General features: G+C 43.4%; 1 pseudogene; it reads left to right on the forward strand.

Annotated features, from left to right (window-relative positions):
* The first annotated feature begins 881 nt into the window (after nucleotides 1-881).
* On the forward strand, nucleotides 882-2800 carry LOC123812008 (annotated as a pseudogene).
* Nucleotides 2801-19929: the final 17129 nt, after the last annotated feature.

The raw sequence follows: 19929 nt of genomic DNA on the forward strand, positions 1-19929 counted from the left end.
CCTATGATGCTCATTTATTCCATTTCTTCCTCCTAGGAACAGAGGAATACCACATATCCCAGCTGCCTTTGCAAACAAATTAGGAGCATGTGACCGAGTTCTGGCCAATAAAACATGGGTGAAAAGAATATGTAGCTCTTTTGGGCCTTGTCTCTAAGATTTCTCATGTACTTTTCCACCCTCTCCTCCTCTTTCTCCCTTATTTGTACACTGACAAGTAAGGTCTGCTAGTTGGCAGAGTTACAAGACAGAAGGAGACCAAATCCCTGAGTTTCTGCATCACACTTCGATGTGAGCAAGAAATAAAAATTCCCTAGGTTAAGCCACTGAGATTTGAGGGTTTGTTTGTTACCACAGCAATACTTAGCCTGTCCTGACTGATACAGATGACATGGACTTCTAAAATTTATTTATTTTCATTTAAAATTTTTCAAGATTTTGTTTACAGACCTAATTTCAGCCCGAGTCTCCTCAATACTGCAGATTCCTTTCTAAATTTATTACTAGAGAAGTGTTCTCTTTTATGAAGAACTGACATGCTTATTCAAGCAAATAAGAATTACGTCACCTATCATGTCACTCTTTCTGCCCTGGGTGCCAGAAATCTTGGGTCAAAATGAACATTTCATCACAATAATTTGTTTGGCCTGCTTGATTAACATATTTATCGCTGATTCCCTTATATCAGTTTGAATTTCTATGTCTTTCTTAACATTTTGTTGTCCTTTATTGTTTGAACCACTTGCCCCATTTTAGAAAAGGTGTGGAATAAACAAGTGAATCTTTCAAGAGAAATAACACTAGCAAACAAAACAAACCATGTCAAGAACTCTCTTTAAAGTAACATTTCACATTTTTCAGGTGGAGCCCCCTCCAGAGAGATGGCTGTGGTCCAGGGGGCTGCAGTGAATGTGGATGGCAGCAAGCCGAAATGGAACGAAAAGCAGTGGTGGTCGTTAGTTCCAGGGTCTGCCCTGTTGATACAAGCTGCTGTAAGGCTTGTTAGGGGCCCCCTGCACCAAACCTCCTGGGCACAGTGGTGGGGGCAGAGGGAGCCATGACTGGGTCAACCTGTTTCTTTCACAGAGCTTCCCAAGGAACAAGCCACTTTCCAGTAAAAGTGGGGAGCTGAAGAGATGCCTGGAAACTGAAAAGAAGGTAGAGGAGAAGGGGGCTAAGCAGAAGGATCTCAGTGAGAAATAGCTAAGCCAGGCCATGGCAACAGCCCCCAACCTCACCCCAGACAATGACGTGGATGCCGAGGGGGGAGCCAGGACCCAAAACAATACTACAAGGTCTGCAGCCAAGCCATCCACCAACTACAGGTCAATGGGGAAGACAAAGGAGGTTCCATGTAGACATCTCATTCACTCACTTTATCCAAGAACATAGTCATCTTCAGTCTGGGACCACCTGGTGGCATCTCCTTAAAGGTGGTAGGTAGGATCCATGCCAAGGAACCTCTGGGGGAAAGTTCGTCTTCTATGACCTTTGAGGAGGAGCAGTCAAGTTGCAATTCATGGCCATTTCCAGGAATTATAAGTCAGAAGAACTTACTCATGTCACTAATAAGCTGCGTTGGGGAGACATAATTGGAGCTCAGGGGAATCCTAAGAAAACCAAAAAGGGTGAACTAAGAAGCATCATTCCCTCTGAGATCACACTATTGTCTCCTTCCTTGCATATTTACCTCATCTTCATTTTGGCCTCAAAAACAAGGAAACACGTTATCATCAGAGATACTTGGACTTGATTCTGAATGACTTTGTGATGCAAAACTTTATCACCTGCTCTAAGATCATCCCATATATAAAAAGTTTCTTGGATGAGTTGGGATTCCTAAAGATTGCAACTCCCACAATGAACATCCTCCCAGGGGCCAAGCCCTTTTTCATCTACTGCTATGAACAAGGCATGAGCTTGTATATGACAATTACTCCAGAGCTCGACCATTAGATGCTGGTGTTGGGTGGCACTGCCTGGGTTCATGAAACTGGACGCTGGCTCCAGAATGAAGGAATTGATTTGATTCCCAACCCTGAGTTCACCACCTTTGAGTCCTACATGGCCTGCGCAGACTATTCAGATCTCATGGGAATCACAGAGGTGATTTCAGGGATGGTGAAGAGCAGTGCAGGCATGTACAAGGCTACCTACCATCCAGATGGCCCGAGGGCCATGGCTGTGAGATTGACTTCAGCCCACCCTTCCAGAGAATCACCACAGTGGGAGAGCTTGAGAAAGCCCTGGGGGCGAAGCTGCCAGAAACTAAACTTTTTGAAACCAAAGACACTAGCAAAATTCCTGATGACATCTATGAACAAAAGCTATTGAATGCCTCCCTTTGGACCACAGCCAGGCTCCTTGATAAGCTGGTTCGGGAATTCCTGTAACTGACATGCGTTAATCCTACCTTCAGCTGTGATCACTCGCAGCAGAGAATGATCCCTTCAGCTCTAAAGGGGGTCTGACTGAGCGCTTTGAGCTGTTCGTCAGGAAGAAGGAAATATGCAGTGCTTACACTGAGCTGCATGACTCCATGAGGCATTGGCAGCTTTTTGAAGAACAGGCCAAGTCCAAGGCGGCTGGTGATGATGAGGTCATGTTCATAGATGTTGAGGGCTGCCCCCCACAGCTGGCTGGGGCATGAGCATCCACCGAGTCACCATGTTTCTCACAGATTCCAGTAACAACTACCAAGGAAGTACTTCTCTTTCCTGCCATGAAACCCGAAGACAGGAAGGAAAATGTAGCAACTGTTGATACACTGGGAAACACAACAGCTGGCACTTCTGTCTAGAAAATAATAACTGCAAGTCAGATAACTCAGGCATCTTTGCATTTCTGCAAAAGACCAAGGACTGCAAATGAATTTCTGTGTGTTGCTATCCATTTGATGATTGCAGTTCAGTCACCAGAAGAGAGAAAAAGAATTAAGTATTCCTTTTTTATTCCTTGTTACTAACTAAGCCATTTGTCTCTAAAAAATAAATGTAACGTTTCGCCACTGTGTCTGCTGTTTCAGTGGAAGTCCCATTACACTTTAACGGAGATGTCTTGTACGATGTTGTGGTTTACAGAGCACCAATTCCAGGGGAGGAACTCCGGCGTGACCTTTGGCTGTGCTTTCACAGATGGCTGGCCACGTGACCATATTGTGACCACTTCCTTCTTGCCTTAGATATAGGGAGAGCATGAGTGGCAAACAAGTTTCTATTTTATCAAAGTTGGAATCAGATTTTAAAAACAGGCTTTAGTTAAAGAATACCACATAATTATTAACTTCTTGGCATCCAACGTGATAATAGACTTCCCTTTGTAGCAATCACTGCTATAATTTTATATTTTATAAGGGCTTCTGCTGGAATATTAATATACCATTCTTCCTTTCTGGCGAGCAAATGAATGAATGCTGTTCTGTAGATGATTCTGCTTTTACTTGTTGAAGAGTGGCTTCCAATAAACATAAGAAGGGCAACAGAGAGTGTGTACAAGCTTGGTTCACCTACCTAGTGGGCTATTTTCATATTGTGAAAGGAATCATAACGATACACTCCCAAGTAGTATACACTTCCCTTCCTCCTCAGCCAAGCCCAAATTTTATTTTTAAATATCAAGCAGTGGTTATGACACACTCCAGCCCCAAAGGGCTATACCTGAGTTCTTATTCTAGGAAGGAGTCAAGAACAAGAGTAACCCTCTGCATCTACAGGTGGGAGCAATGTGCAACAATGGGAGAGGGACTCACAGTCACTTTAACTTGAATATTTAAGGGAATATGACCTTCTATATTTCTCTCAAGGTGGTACTGCACACAGCGAGTGCAAATGTAAAGATATACCCCCTTTTCAAAGGGAGATATTTATCATGTTTATCAATACAACCAAACCTTTATGCTGGCCAACTAACAGAGTTGATACGACATGAATTAGATCAACTTAACATGTATTTAGTAGTAATGTAAGTGCCAGGTATTATGCTATTTGCTAGGTACACAAGTGTGAATGATACATGGTCCCTCTGCATGAGAAGGTGTTGGCCCCCGCACTTCTAGCTGACCACTGAGAATATTTACCTTTGCCATCACCTGGCCAAAATATTTTCCGCAAGGCCTGTCACCACCTCATGAGCCAAAACTCTGAATGACAACAGTTTTGACACAGATTCAATAAGTATTGCTGTAATAGCAATGTGGTGTCGACAATGGTAAGAAAATGGCACCAACATCCTGCTGTTGGTCCTAAGCCCAGGGATTTGAGGAAATGTTGTTTCTCAGGCCTGACCAGCCCCACACTTACACCTGGATTTTAAAGTCCCAATGCTTGCTTAGTCACTGGATTCTTCGGTAAAACCGAAGGTTCTATTTCCTGATATTCTTGCCTCTCTTTATCTTTCAGCTAAAGCAGCTTTGGTATTTAATGAGTGAGAAGCCAGAGGCATCAGATAGAGATTCTAGATGAAGGAGAGACATTTTCATTCAAGAGTCAAGCATCCTCATCACTGGCTGGCCGACAAAGCATTCGTGATAACAGACTTTCATAACTTCCCTTCCTCTGGGTCAGGTGTCTGTAATCCGGAGTCCTGGGAACTATGAACTTCCTGCAATTGTATGCAATATTGTATGTAAGCGGGGATGTTTTATTGAGTAATGAATGCCTTCTTTAATCAGTTTTTGTTTGTAGGAAACAAATAAAAGGGTAATTTCTCCCTTCCCCCTCATCCAGAGATAGACAAGTTTTACTTCCCAGTGCTCCTTGGACCTGGTTCTGCCCTGAAGATCACCTCCATCCACTGCTTTGCTGAGGGCAGAAGACAGAGCTAGGAATAGCCCTGGAAGAGGGAAGGAAGACAAGGGGAACGTGGCTGGGGGTGGGGGTGGGGGTGGGATGGGCTGGTGGTGGTAGTAAGAGACCAGAACTGGGGGGTCAGGAATGGAGGAGATCATTCAATGATATCAGTGTAAGTTCTTCTGGGCCTCACCCGAGAACGGCCGTGTGTGCGTTTCCTGCACACACAGAGAGCCCGAACGCTAGTGCTGCAGGGCGGGAGCTCAGCACAGAGCCCGAGCAGAGCCACGCCATAGAATGAAAAAGAACCCTGAGTGCACTGACCTGGAATCCTGAGACTCTAACAGACAATTCATTCTGGGCCAGGTTTCCTGCATGAGCTCAACTGAATAGTGAGGAAGACTGAGAAAGGCCCTCCCACAAGTAATTGAACTTGGATTTCTCAACCACTTAGTGGGTGGAAGGCTGAGTCAGGTTGGATTTGGAAAAATTATGGATGAGACATTTCTTACACTTCCAAGATCATGGAGCAAAGGCAAGCCAATTGTAAGCACATGTATATTTTCTTATAGCCAAAGTGCCCAGAACTTTCACCCGCTTCTTAAAGGAACCTAAGCTTTAAGAGATTGGAGATGTTTTTAGGTTGGGCTCCCTGAGGTGAGGATTTGAGATTTGTGAGCAAGTTTTTTATTAAGAAAGATTTATTTCTAGGGGAGACTGAAAGAGAGAGGGGGACGTGGAGAGGGAAGGGGAGAAAGCCAAGCAAGGCTGCAGTCTCTGGCAGAGGACCTCTGGGGCGTACGTTACACTCCTGAGTAGGACCAACGGGGGCAAGAGCGCTGTGCCCAGGGCAGGGCTCTGCAGAGTGAAGTTCCAGGCACTTGGGACTTAAGGGCTCCCTGCACAGGCTCTGGTAGAACTAAAAGCAAATTTCCAGAACTTCGAATGCTGTCAAACACACCACAGAGGAGTGAGGAAGTACACACAAAATTGGCCAAGGAAAAAAAAAATATCTTAGGAGACCTGAATCAAAGTATTAATATTAGTCCACTCCGCCCCCTGAATGGAGGTGTTTTTAAAAAGGGCCATTCTAACAGGAGGGCCGGGACCTGGTGCCCCAAGTACAGTCGTGGGAACCCTAAGGGAAGAAGGACCCAGTGGAGAGCTGGCCCCGAGAACGGGAGACTAGGTGTGTCAAGAGGAGAGTGCCCAGAGCAAATGTGTCCGTAAGTCCTGTCCATCGGCCCCCTGGTCCTTCTGGAAAATGTCTCCTCCCTCGACATTAGTTGTCTCTGTCATAAGAGTCCATCAGCCTTTCCCATGACTCACAGCTTCTCAGGGGCCACTTCCCTTTTAAGTCCCAGCCTCTGGCCATTCTGCTGGGCCTCCTCTCCCGCCCCCTCCTCTGGTACACTGCACCTCTTCCAGTGTCCCTCTCTTCCTGGGTCACCTCCCTGATATCTTTTTCTCCTATAATGGAGAGAAACATAATTCCTTTTGTTTCACTACCAGTCCAGTGAAGCTCCTTTTCACATGCAAACATACCCATATAAGGTGTGTTCTTAAGCAGAGGCGGTTCTCTCCCTGCGAGTCTGCAGTCAGCACTTTATGGGATTTTCGCTCTCCCCAACACACACACATACACAAAACCTGAGGCCCAGAGAAATGGCACGCTGCCCAAGGTCACTTAGCTAGTCGGTGATACAACCAAGACAAGAACTCAAATTCCTAACTCTCTCTTCAGTGTTCAGTACCTCTTAACACACCGCCTCTCGAGTGTTCAAGCACTTGATATCAGTGCTAATAAATATAAAATAACTTCTGGGGGGAGGCAACTCAAGCCAAGAGTCAGATGCATTCCATAGATACGTGGATTTGTTTTTCCTGAACCTGGGAGGCTGGGGCACAGAGTATGAATGTGGGGAAACAGAACGTAGAATATATTCCCAAAGAAAGTGAAAGAGCCTTTCCAAGTGGTAACAGATGATCCCGCAGGGCTGCAATCATCAAATGGATGATAAAGTGTTTCAGTTAGATAATCTGAGTTGCTTTCCTGCCTTCACACAGAAAGGGGTAGTCTTATCTCCACTTCCAGAGAAATTAGGTGAGCGCCAGAAGTCAGGGAGTTCATGCTGGCCCTAGGGCAGTTTAGAGGACCGGTCTTTACTGCTTCACTCTCCAACGCCGGATCTAACCTGGTCCTTTACAGGCCACCAACATCGTACTTGATGTAATGCTCATAGCAACCTGGTGCAATGGGTAGATGACTACCTCATTTTACAAATTAGGGAAACAGAAGCTCGGAGAGGTTAGGCAACTTGCAAGCACCTCACTAGGATGCGTCACAATCTAGACCCAAATCCAAATCCTAATCCCATACCCTGTGCTCTTTTTTCCTTTTTTACCCTTCTGTCCAGTTATTGTTAGTACTAGAGGAGGTAGGTTTTATCGGGTCACTGGTTTGGGTGTTGCAGGCAAAAAGGAAAATCTGGCTGAAATGTAAGTCACTGCTGGTGGGATCTTATCTTCACAAAACAGGAGGTCTTGGCTGAACAGGAGCTGAGTCTCAGATGCTTCCCACGAGCGGGGCATTTCTCCATACCGGCCTCTGCTCCAGGGATAGAGAAAGACCAAACTGGAGAAAGGCCCTGCCCCCTGGAATTTGCATTCTAGTGATGTGAACAGAAGTGAGGCAAACAATGCATATGCAATATGCAAATGATGGCAAGTGCTGCGGAGAAAAATAAAACAGAATGAGGAGCTTTTGGCACGTGCACATGCACGCAGCAGGGATGTGGTTCTATTTTGTATATTAGGTACTCAGTAAAGGCCGTCAGATAAATCTGATGGCTACATTTGAGAAGGGATCAAAAGGAAGTGAAAGAGCAAATGCTATGGAGATCTGGGAAAAACAATTCCAAACAGAGAAAACCGTGAGTGCAAAGGCCTTAAGGTATGAGCTTGGTGAATCTGAGGAACAGGAAGGAGGCCAGTTTAGCTAGGGAGAATTTAACAGCCATAAACTCATCTTTATGGATTAAAAAATGTAGTAAGAGGAAAAGAAGTACACATTTTTGAAACATGAAAAATAACACAAGGTAAAACCAGACACACTGTAGAGAGGCATAAATCAGATATTACGAGACTGTGGAGGAAGTACGGGAGGCTTAGCATCATGGGGTCAAAACATGATTCCGTAGCCCAAGATGTTACATTTTTTGGACAGTAAAATATGCTTTTTTCAAATTATATCTCATGTATATTGCCAATATGAAAACAAATGGAATTAAAATAGTCGGGTCAAGTTGAGGGTGAGGAGGATTAGCCTTTCCAACTTGGCCTTACTCTTTCTCATCTCCAGTCACAGAGACACCTTTAAGGAATCCTCGGGCTCCATGAAACACAGTCTGCCAATGACTGATTTAGTTCGACTAACGCATTGTTCAAGAGAGGAATCTGGGGCCCACGGAAGTAGTCCCCTCCTGGCATCTGCTGGAGTGAAGTCTCCCCAGTTTTCTGTGCTGACCTCTGCCACTGATGACCACGGTTCCCTTTCCAGCAAGATCCCACCTCCTTGTGTTGACCCCAGGCCTGACCTAGTGGCTGGCCTAGAACTCCACTGCTCTCTCTCTTTCTCTGCACGTGATGCCACAGTGGCGCAGCTGCTTCTCTCGGTTCCCAGTCAAGGCTGGAGGCAGTGCTCTGGGGAGCTTCTCTGTGAGGCTTGCCATCTCCCCGGCAATGATTCCACTGCTGGGGCCAGTGCATTCCTTGTTTCTAAGGGGCAGTCCGAGACAACTGGAACAAAGAGATCATTGCATTTCAAATTAGATTTTTGAGTCCAAAGTGAGACGAGAGTCTTGGAAATTGGATTTTTGAGAGAATATAGCACTTGACACACAGGGATATAGGCAATGAGGCTGTCCCACATTTACACACTGGAATGACCAAACACACCCCTGACTTCCTTTCCTGCCTTCACTTCTGACGTGCTTCTTTACTTACATTTCTCTTTTTGGTAAATGCTATTTCTCCTTCCAGGAAGCTAAATTCTCTTGCACTTCAACACTCTCTCAGACTTTTCCAAGCAGAACAACTGCCCCTCCATCTGTGCTCCTGTGGCACCTCCTCTGTACCCGTACTACAGCTCCCGTCTTACTGCATTGGAAAAAAGTGTTTGCACATCTTTCCCTCCCACTGACTCGGAGCTTCTCTTGTGAGTGAGAAACACGGCTTATTTGTATTTGATGCTTCAGCTGCACTCACTCAGTGCTCTTGGGGCTCGATCCATGTGCTGATCGATGGAATTCAGCACCAACTGACGTTATAAGAAATGAGGGCTTTTCTCCACCACAGATAGGCCTTTTGAGAAGTTGCCAACTAGCAATAAGCCATCATCAATTATTTTCTTGGTCAGCTGGAGAACTTACAGAAAAGTAAAATGACTGTGTGAATATCCTGTTACTATCCTTCAAAGGTTTTTATGGATGACGGGAGCACTCACCTTCGGTCTTTTTTCAGTTACATGCCCTCCGACACATTTTTCTGTTTGTCCGTACTGAATCTGCTCCAGGGCAGACGTGTTGTGATGGCCCACACGGCCGGTGATGACACATTCTCCCTCGTGCCTGGCCACCGCCCCTGGTCCCTGTAAGCCCTTCAAATATGACCAACAAGAATGGAAAGCAAGATCTGTGGGAAAAAAATATGAAATCAGTCCCCTCTCTCAATCTCTCATTGTGTAAAGATGATCTCATGTTTTCTGAGCATCATTGTGTGGTGAGTCTCATGTGGTCCCAAAACAGAGAGGTCTTTACCAGGGAAAGAACTATTTTCCAGACAGACACGTGGACTGGCTCATGGTGCCGCTAGTCAGTGGGCACTGAGAGACGAATTTAAGTTCCAGTCCCCAAATTCGCACTGAACATCAGGATAACAGAGAAGGGTCATTGCTTTTCAACAACGGCAACAAAATCAAAGCCACTTCAGTATTAGGAGTTTATAAACAGCAGATTATCCCAGATCCATTTTGTTAAGCCAAGAACAAAACAATCTCAGTAATTAAAAAAAAACAAACAAAAAACTTAGCTCTCCCACATTGCCTGATCTCTGCTTTGTCATTGAAGACTTTTCAAATTTTGTCACCTGCCTAATCATTTCTAGAGCTAACTTTATAGTTAATAATTCAAAGTGTAATATTCCTGCTTTCGTCTTTCAGCATTTATTGAATCACATGAGATTTGCCATGTTTATTGTCAAACAATTGATCTTTTCTTTCTACAGCCCTCTAGGATTTCTTCCATCTAGCTGATGTAGCCTTCACGTTTCTCACAGAAATAGCAAACAAGAACATGAGAGAGAAATATTTGTATCTCGCTGAAATGTGGAGTGTCCGGGGTTATCACTAAAAGGCGCTCAAGACATGACCACAGCGGAAGGAGAATCTGAGGAACTGTTTGGGAAGACAAATCACATGAAGGGTGTTTATTTGGGTTTCTAAAATTTCCCTTTCTCTGGCTTTATTTACATTTCATGAATATGAAGCTATCCAACCTAAATAACAGTTTGTCCAGCACAGTTTACCGATTTGACTTTTGCAAGCAGCCAGATAGCAAAAGTGATCCTAAACAAGCTCTTGGTGAATGTGAAGCTTCATGTTTATTGAATTAGAGACCTTTAAATAAAAATTGCCTTTTAAATGTAATATTTCAGAAACACTGAAGTCTATTTCCCTTAGAGAAGCATATAACTTACTCCTGCCCCCTTAGAAAGGAGGTCAAATTTGTTCCCTATAAGCTAATAAAGTGGAGGACTGCTTTCAAGGCCAGGAGTTGAATTATCAGGTTTTAATTCCTCAACTGGACCAAGTTCAATGGGCTTTAGCCTTGATTCTTTCCAATTTGTGTTCAAGTTCTAATGAAGCAGCGTTCATTTTAATGAAGTCAGAAACCAGGTCTTGCTTTCTCTGCCTAGACTTTCAATATTGCAGAGTTCTTTCTTAATTAAGGTGGAGAATTCCCTTTGGCTTCCACAGCCAAAATTTTCCATTTGTTCCACTTAGAACGCCAGTTGGCTTCCATCCCCTGCAAGCACGTGCCTCTGACACAGCTGGACAATTTATGAACTTCTTTGGGATTAAAAAGGTGCTATATCCTTGGAAAACATTCCGAATAAATTGGGTGTCTATGTATTCTCACCAGTGACCAATCTTTACTAAGCAATGACAAGCAAGTGAGCAGAAGAGGCTGGGAACACTGAGATTTGTTTTGTTTTTTTTTTCAGAGAGGTGTCTTCTGTCCCAAAGCCCAGAGCCTGAATTCAACAAAGACATGTATGGGCAGTCTTAGCCACGTTCTGGCTCCCATTTTGGAGTCTGGGGACAGCTTGAAGACAGAGGAGAGAGGAGCCTTGGGCTGTCCTTACGGCTGCCTATGTTGCGTGAAGGCACAGAGGTAATAGTGTCCCAAAGAGAAGCACGAGGCACCACAGCTAGAAACAGAAGGCTCAGTGCTGGCTCCTGTCCTTCCCTCTGGCCGATTATGAGAACTTCCAAGCCTGTCATTTCTCTCAGCCTTGGTTTTCTTGCCTGGAGAGAGAGAGAGAGAGAGAGAGAGAGAGAGAGAGAGAATGACTAGACCATGACTAGACCAGGGGCTTTTCAAACTATCTACAGTGAGGGAGCAAGATTTTTCCTTCCTTCTCTTCCCTCTCTGATGGGAACTGATCTATGAAATACAACAAGAATGAATACTGTCCTTAATAATACTGTACTGTATATTAAAAAATTGCTAAAGGAGTAGATTTTAAAAGTTCTCATCACAAGAAATTGTGATCAAGAAAAGTTCTTATAGAAAAAGTGTAACTATTTGTGTTGATGTTGTTAACTGGACTTATTGTGGTAATCATTTCACCATATATATATATATATATATATATATATATATATATATATACACACACACACACACACACACATATATATAAAATCATTACTTTGTACACTTGACACTAATGTGATATTATATGTCAATTATATCTCAATTAAAAACAGATAATAGAAATTTTACAAAGAAGTTATATGATATATTTGAAATCACTAACATATTTGAGATAAGACAATATGTGATTACTGCTCTGACTTTGTCTTTAACAAACTTGTCTCAACCAATATTAAGCATGCAGTGGGCACTTAATTAATGAGTGAAAAGAATTACCAAAAAGGTAATGTTTGGATGTAGCTGCACTGTCAAGTTGCTGTAAGTTTCTAAATGCTTGCCCTCACGGCTCCGTTTGCCTCCTGTGACCAGGTGGCAGTGTACAGACCAGCGGCAGTCCACCGCCACGCTCTGGGGAGCGCTGAACTCGATGACACGTCAGGTTCCTCCCAGGTCCTGCCCCGCATCTCAGCCTAGGTTGCCCAAGGACCCCAAATGCTAAGGTTGGTGGCAAGATCAAAGTTATGTTTCTGCAGCAACAAAAACCAAAATAACCACTTGAACAACTAATAGTATTTTCCTTTCTTTGTATCTCCCTTACCTTGCCAGTCTCCCTGAACGATGATCTGGAATCCTGGCTCCACCATTCGGTATCGGGTGGCTAAAAGCAAGTAAATTAACCTCTCCATGCCTCCATTTTCTCATCTCTAAAATGAGAATAATAATATTTTCTTTATAAGGGTGTGTTTTGGTGATTGCTTACTTTGATACAATTTCAAACTTACAGAAAAGTTGCTAGAATAGTATAGAGTAATCCTATTATTTATTCAGATTACTTCTTTGTAAGATCGTCCCCATTTTATTTGTCCATTCTCTTTCTTCCCTGCTCCATCATTTTCTTTCTGAAATCTTTGAGAGTCACTAGCAGCCATCATGCCCACAGAATTGTTTGGGGGAAATTGGAATTAATATAGGCGAAATCCTCAAAACAGTGCCTAGTACACATCATAAGCTCTCATAAAATATTAGCTCTCATGCTTGATTTTCAAAGGCCTTTCAAGACATTCAACAGAGACTTCAAATTCTATTGATTCGGTGGCCCACCCCATGTGAGATCTCCAACATGCTGGGAGTCTATCCCTATGAGTCTGCCCTTCTTAAAGATTTATGCCATATTTACTTATTATCAAATGTGTTGGATTTGACTGACCTAAAAGAATATTTTCTGTGCCATATGTATCTGGCCTTGAACACTGGTATTGAATGTATCTGCTCTAAATTATCATGTGTTATTAAATCCAAAGAACTCTGGGGTGGTTCCCCCCCCCCTTTTTACAAAACTTTCATACTGCTGTCAACATAATATTAAACTGATCAGTGGTAACTAAAAAGCCAAACCTTCACTTTTTGTGTTCATTAAGGAAATGATACGAACAGTGATTTCTAGGAAATTCAAATATGACCCTTAGAAAAAAACTCCGCTAAGCAGCTCAAATGCCTCCTATTTTTATTACCCCAAATGTCTATGCTTCTGCTTCAGAAACAAAATTTTGATTAACATAATGCCTTGTCTACCCCTGGTGTTGGTTTAACTTTAAGCTGAACCAGAACTTTCCTTTCTCACATTCACCCTGGGTTCCTTTGCTTCCTGATTTCTTGCCTCATCCAAATCCTGCTGTGCTGAATTGAATTAAGTATGGAAAAAAAAATACTGATTCAGCTTCATCTCTGTGTACCCAGATTCAGCTGCAGAAAAGAACAGAAAGGCTGTTCAGTCGACAGTAATTTTAAAAAATCATTCCACGTGAGTCATATACCAGAAAGAAACCAAATCACAGAGGCATCTGGTATCCAGAAAGACCCACTCTTTTCTATGGCTAGAATCTAGAAGGTTGGGTGACTTGCCCAGGTGACTCATTGCTCTTCACAGAACACTAGAACAAGGCACATATGTCTTCCAGGCCCTTTCATTCAGGATTACCATGTGACCAAAACAAACCTTATCATTGCCACAGCAGAGTTTATCAGTCATGACTTTTGCACCACACAATGCCTGGGGGAGGAAAAGGAAGCAAAGTAGATGCCTCTTCCATCCCAGAATGAATTACATATGTACAACTAGAGCCAACTCAGCCTCACATCACTCTCCCTGGGGAGCCTGTGAACGTGGGGCCCCTACATATTCAAAGCCCATGTCAAATGCTCTGTTCCCTGAAAAGCCTATAATCTATACCACACAATCTGGTATTTGGTCAAAACTTTTTGTTCAACATGTGTACCTTCTCTTTGAGCTAATCATCAAGAGCCAAGGCCATTGTGTACCCTTCAGAGCAACCTCACAGTGTGTTGGGTACACAGTAGGTGTGAATTTATTTCTCTGGATGATCTGATATAAAAAAGAAAATAGGGATAGTAGTCATTCCAGCTGTCAGACCATTGGCTCCATCCCCACTGGCAGTCTTGGCTATTAGCAGACAAGCCTGCTCCTCAGGCACAGCAAGGCTAGGCTTCCCTTCTCGAGAGAAACCAGCGTTTCTGTGGTTGTCAGAGACTTGGACACCTGGAGACACAGCTAGAAGGTTGGGTGACTTGCCCAGGTCAAGTGGCACTTGAGGAATGCCACTAGTGCCATTCCTCAAGCCACCTCACTTTGCAAAGAATTTCTCTTGCAAAGAATTCAGGGAGTGCTGCAGAGATAAGGAGATGCACTGATGCTCACCTGGTTCACTTCAAAATCTAAGGAATGGTCCCTCCAAAAGTTACACACAGGGTTACCACACACACAGCTAGAGCCAACCGAGCCTCACATCACTCTCCCTGGGGAGTGTGACGTCCCAGGTACATACCCAAGAGAATGAAAAACTTATGTCCACACAAAAATTTGTGCATAGATATTCATAGCAGCTTTATTTGTAAAAGTCAAAAGTAGAAACAACCCAAATTTCCATCAACCAATGAACAGATAACAAAATGTAGTGTGTCCAATAAAGTGAAATATTATTTGGCCATAAAAAAATGAAGTACTGGTACATGCAGCAACATGGACAGACCTAAAAAATGTCATGTTAAGTGAAATAACCTAGATGCAAAAGACCGCAGATTATATGATTCCATTTATATGAAATGTCCAGAACAGGCAAATCCACAAAGAAAAGACTAGAATAAAATGGGTTCCAGAAGTTGAGGCAGAAAGGGGACTAGGGAGTGACTGTTAATGAGCCCAGGTTTCCCGTTTGAGGTGATGAAAATATTCCAGAACCAGAGAGTAGTGATAATTGCACATATCTTTGAATGTACTAAACCACTGAACTGTACATTTTTAGTGGGTGAAGTCTATGTATGTAAATTATATATCGATTTAGGAATAAACTAAGATATACATTTTTTAAAAAAAAAGATGTGAGTACCAGTGAATTCCAGGTTCAAGGTTGGCCTGTTGATTTTACTATTGTCCCAGTTGAACTTGTCTTCCTTTCTTTTGGTTTCACTCAAATGTGGCACCGCAAACACAAGCTTTTCTCCAACATGTTGTGTGTCCTGAAGAGCCACAGTGTCCAGATCAGGACGGTCACCCAGGCTGTTGGGCCCTTTGATCTGGCCCCACATCTTAAGACAGTGTGAGCCTCAGGGCTCTGGCTCCCCCATTTCCACATTGCCAGTGATTATTTCTGTCAGAAATAATCATCTGTCTTTCATTGCAGTGCAGATGATCCCCAAATGTTGCCCTCGTTCATCAAACTGTCAGGCTAATTGTTTATAAAACATCCGGAACTGGCTGTCACAGAACATCAGTGAACCCAGTCCAAACGAAACAGAGCCCTGTGGTTGCACTGAGCCTCCGGGTGAGAGGAGAGCCCCGCTGACATCTCCTTCATAGACACCTTTCTCAGTCCAGTAGTCATCAGAAACCTAAGGGCGCCGCTGCCCTCCCGGGATGCCAAATCCGCTCTCGAGGAACTTCATTTTCCTGTGACTGGAATGTTGTTTGATCATCGGAAAACTGCTCCCAGTCCTAAGAGACTCTAGGATTTGGGCTTTACGTTTCTGCCACGGTTCAACGGTCAGGTGGGTGAGGCAGAGTTTCCCTGCCTTTGCTGCAAAACCTGATGTTAGAAATACTTCGACTTGAGTGGCACTTGGGATTTGCTGAGCCCTTTCACACAGGCTGACTCTCAGTCTCAGCCTCCCCATCCCCATGATGGAAGCAGAGCAGAGGGTGTCATTGGCAATCTTCATCTAGGGACGCGTACTCCACGTCAGTGGAGTTGTCGATGGCAGGGAGCAGACCTGTCAGCTCTCAGCTCAGGGCTCTTTTCAGAGCACAGACACTGGTTCGCCCTGGGTCAGGAGACAGGTCTTACCTCCCAAGCACTGCTCTGTCCCCTCCACTCAGCCTCCTTCCAAAGCCTTCCTCAGCCAGTTTTTTTACCTTTTCTTCCCTTCAAAAACTTCTACTGTTTCTCATTTCAAGCCTTTTCTTTCACATAGTTAGTTGCCTGAACCAATCATTCATTTAAAAAGTTGGTTAAGTTTCTGCTAGGTATCAAACACTGTGTTGATGTGATGAACTTGAATTGTCAAGCAAGTTACTGGTCATAGAGTGTGTGAGAGGTCTACGAAGACCAAGGGGAAGGGGAGGTGTAGGACAAGGAGGGAAATGAAGAGGAACAGGAAAAAATGGAGGAGTTCTGAAAGAGGAAGTGGGGAAGGAGGAAAAAAGGAGAAGGAGGAGAAAAATTGCCTTGTTACAATAGGTAGCACAACTCTACCCTAGAAACAACCCACAGAAAAGAGCCTAATCACACAATTCACTGACCACCTCTCAGTCCATAGCCTACGTGATACCCCCTTCCTAAATGTCTTTCCTCTGCTTCTATGACACCTCTGGTCCTGACTTGTCTTTTGGTTCTCTATCTTCTTTGTGGAGTCTACAACTCTTATGCTTATTCCTTAAGGTTCTCTCCTTCATTAACCCTTGGCTTCAACCAACTATGAAATGAAGTTGATGATTTCAGAGATCATGTCTTCAGCCTAGATCTTTGTTCTGCTGTAATTTCTGTATCCTGCAGCCTTTGGACATCTTAACTTGCCTGTCCCACAGGCACTTGGAACTCAATCTATCAAGCATCATACTCATCATTTCCAGGGCTGTCCAATCTTTTGGCATCTCTGGGCCACACATTAAATACCCTAACACCAACAAAAACTGGTGAGCAAAAAAAGGATGGTTTTAAATAAATGTACAATTTTGCACTGGGCCATCTTCAGGGCCATATGTTGTCTATGGGCCTTGGGTTGGGCACTCCTGAGTCCATTCCAATTCCTGTTCTTGTTTATAAGTAAGATTGGTACCACCAGCTACCTTGCTGATCAAATCAGAATCCAGGTTCCCCCTTCCTCTTCATACGCACATACACTTACCTCATCAATTCCTGTACATTTATCTGCCTATGTTTCTCTTGAATCCTTCTATTATTTTCATTCCCTTCCCTGAGCCCCTGCACCATTTGACTGATGCACCAATCCATTCTCCATATGGCAGCTGTGATCTTCCTAAATCACAAATCGAATTGTGTTTGTGTCTTGCAGCATTTCGATGTCTCCCCATTGCACATTGTATAATGTCTTCTCTAACACCATCTAAAAGGACCATATCATCTGGTCCTTGCTTATTTGCAGCTCTTTATGCTGTCTATGTTCCATCAACTGTACAAATGTACCATATTTTGGGGTTTTTTAAATGTTTCAGCTCTTGCCATGCCTGGAAAAGAGAAGTTCTGAAAAAACTGTGTTGGATGAACAAACATTTGAATATGAAACACATTTATGGTTGCTGGTGATTCTGATTTTAAAAAATACTCTGTAGTTTATTTTTTGGCTTTTGCCCAGGATTGAATAAATTAATATTATGCAAACAAAGATCAACAGTGTCTGCATAAGTATGGTTTCTATCATTTCTGCAACAGGAGATTATCTTAATTCTTTTAGCATAATTTAATTTTCTCTCTTTTTTTATTACACTGCATTTATTATACAGAGGGTTTTATGGTCCCCTAAATGTATGCTTGCTATTCTCTCTGCAAATTGTATTTTCTAAATGCCTGTTCTTCCTATAACTATTTTCCTATTACAAGCCAGTTATTATTTTTCCAGGAATGGCAGCCTGAGTCTCCATTATTTGTTTGTAGTAGAGTAATCCTGGGGATTTTGCATTTGTTTATGTTTCCCAGGATCCCTGTTCCATAATAATGCAGCATTCTCATTTTGTCCAAACTTGGGACTTTTGCCTGTGGACCAATAAATGGGTGTGCACACATTGCTTAAATTGGTAAAATAGGCCGGTGGTGTCTAACCCTGGCCTCTTGGCTAGTAGGTAAACTCTGAAGTACCTGCAGAAGCTCACAGCTATTTTAACACAGGAGCTAGTTTTCTCTGTTTGAAGTGCAGTTACTCACCTTTGATACATACACCAAACTGCCAAAAGTAGACCTTCATTTTTATTTTAGGTTAAACTATATAATTCATTGGAAACAGAATCACATATGGCTGGACCAGGGCACTTCAAATGTGAATGGCTCCAGCTGATTCGAGCAGAACAACTTTTTTAAAGGATGTTGGGCAGCTTTAAAATTGTCAGGAAAGATGGAGAACTAAGCAAACTTATACAATTTCTCCATGAGTGCAATATCCCTTTTGATTTACAATTTTTGCATGGAGGAGGAGTTTTAGAGGTATTTCATTGGCCCTTCCTACCACAGGGTCTCTTACTCATAGGTTGGGGTGCTGATGCGGGAATTCTGCGAGTTGCTGACTACCTCTATCCCAAATATACCCTAAGGGAAATGGAGCAGGGCTGCCTCCCTCCTCAGGCCTACTATGGAGTGGACGTGGCTAAACATTTAATTTATTACATGACCAAATAAATCCTTACTCCTTGATTAGGAGGCTGCAATGGCATTCTATGTCCTCAGGAATCATCAGTTAGCCCAGGGCCACAATCCTGGGGATCCTGATATCAACATTGAAACCAAGGAGCCTTTTCAAATGCAGTGTCTTTCATCAGCCTACAGAGAGCAACCATCAAGGGGACTACGAAGGAAGAGTCAGAAAACCAGGGGAAAACTCTAGGATGCTAGTCTTCTCGCTGCCTTCGCCCCAATCAAGCCACATTAGCTATCTTTGATCCCTGCACTGCTTTCAGAGGTGCTGGGTCTGCCCTCAGCTCTTTGGGAAGAGAGCGTTTTGCAGGCCACCTCTAGGGCCATTGCTGAAAGATGGGGTGAAGGGAGGAGGAACAGGTTGCCATGATAAATCCTCTGAACAGCTCTATATCCCTAGTTTTGGGGTATCTTTATCTACATTGAACAAAACATTTTCTGTCACTTCAAATACAGTTTGTGTCACTTCAGATTAGTTTGTGTCACCAGTGCACCTGGGCTGGTAGAAAACCAAATATATTCCCAGAAGCCCTGCTGCCTACAATTCTCATCCAATGTCTGTTCCAGCCCGTGTTCACTGTTTCACGCAAGGGAAACAGGCTCTCATTGACTGAAAGAGATTGAGAACTTGTGAAAGAGTATTAGGTGGCTCGTAGAATTGCCAAGGTAGTTGGAGATGCAGACTTAGAGACAATACAACCTCAGAGGTCCCAGGTTGTCAAATCAGGACACAGAACTAATGCCGCCACCACCATTCTACCCTAGGTGTCACCCACGACACTCCCACCCCAGCCATGGCCACCATGAGGATTCCACCTTGCAGCAGCCTCTGCCACCACCAGACAAGATCCCCGCAGATCTTGCTTCCTTGAGACACTAGCCTCCAACTGAAAGTCTAAAGCAGTATGGCACATACCTGTGTCCAGCTTCAAATGCAACTGGCAAAAGGAGTAACTGCCATGTTTAGCTGCTACAGGGGGAAAACAGCTCCGTGTTCTCTAAAATGTCATAGATAGGAAAGTCCAAAGACAAGACTCAGGTTTCAGATGCTGGGCAGGAAAACAATAATGACAAATGACTACTGCATTTCCAGATTAAATCTTCATCAGAATACTTTGAGATGGGCATGCCCAACACTTATGATTTGTTCTCACTAATTTTTTTTAACTGGCTCACTGACAACATACAAGTTGATGCTTCAGTGGTATTGTCATTCATCAAATCAAACGTGCTGTCAATCATGAGTCATGCCAGGATTTTATGTAACAC

This window comes from Phyllostomus hastatus, unplaced genomic scaffold (assembly GCF_019186645.2).
Source record: "Phyllostomus hastatus isolate PE091 unplaced genomic scaffold, TTU_PhHast_1.1 phas_scaffold_78, whole genome shotgun sequence".
Lineage (NCBI taxonomy): Eukaryota > Metazoa > Chordata > Mammalia > Chiroptera > Phyllostomidae > Phyllostomus > Phyllostomus hastatus.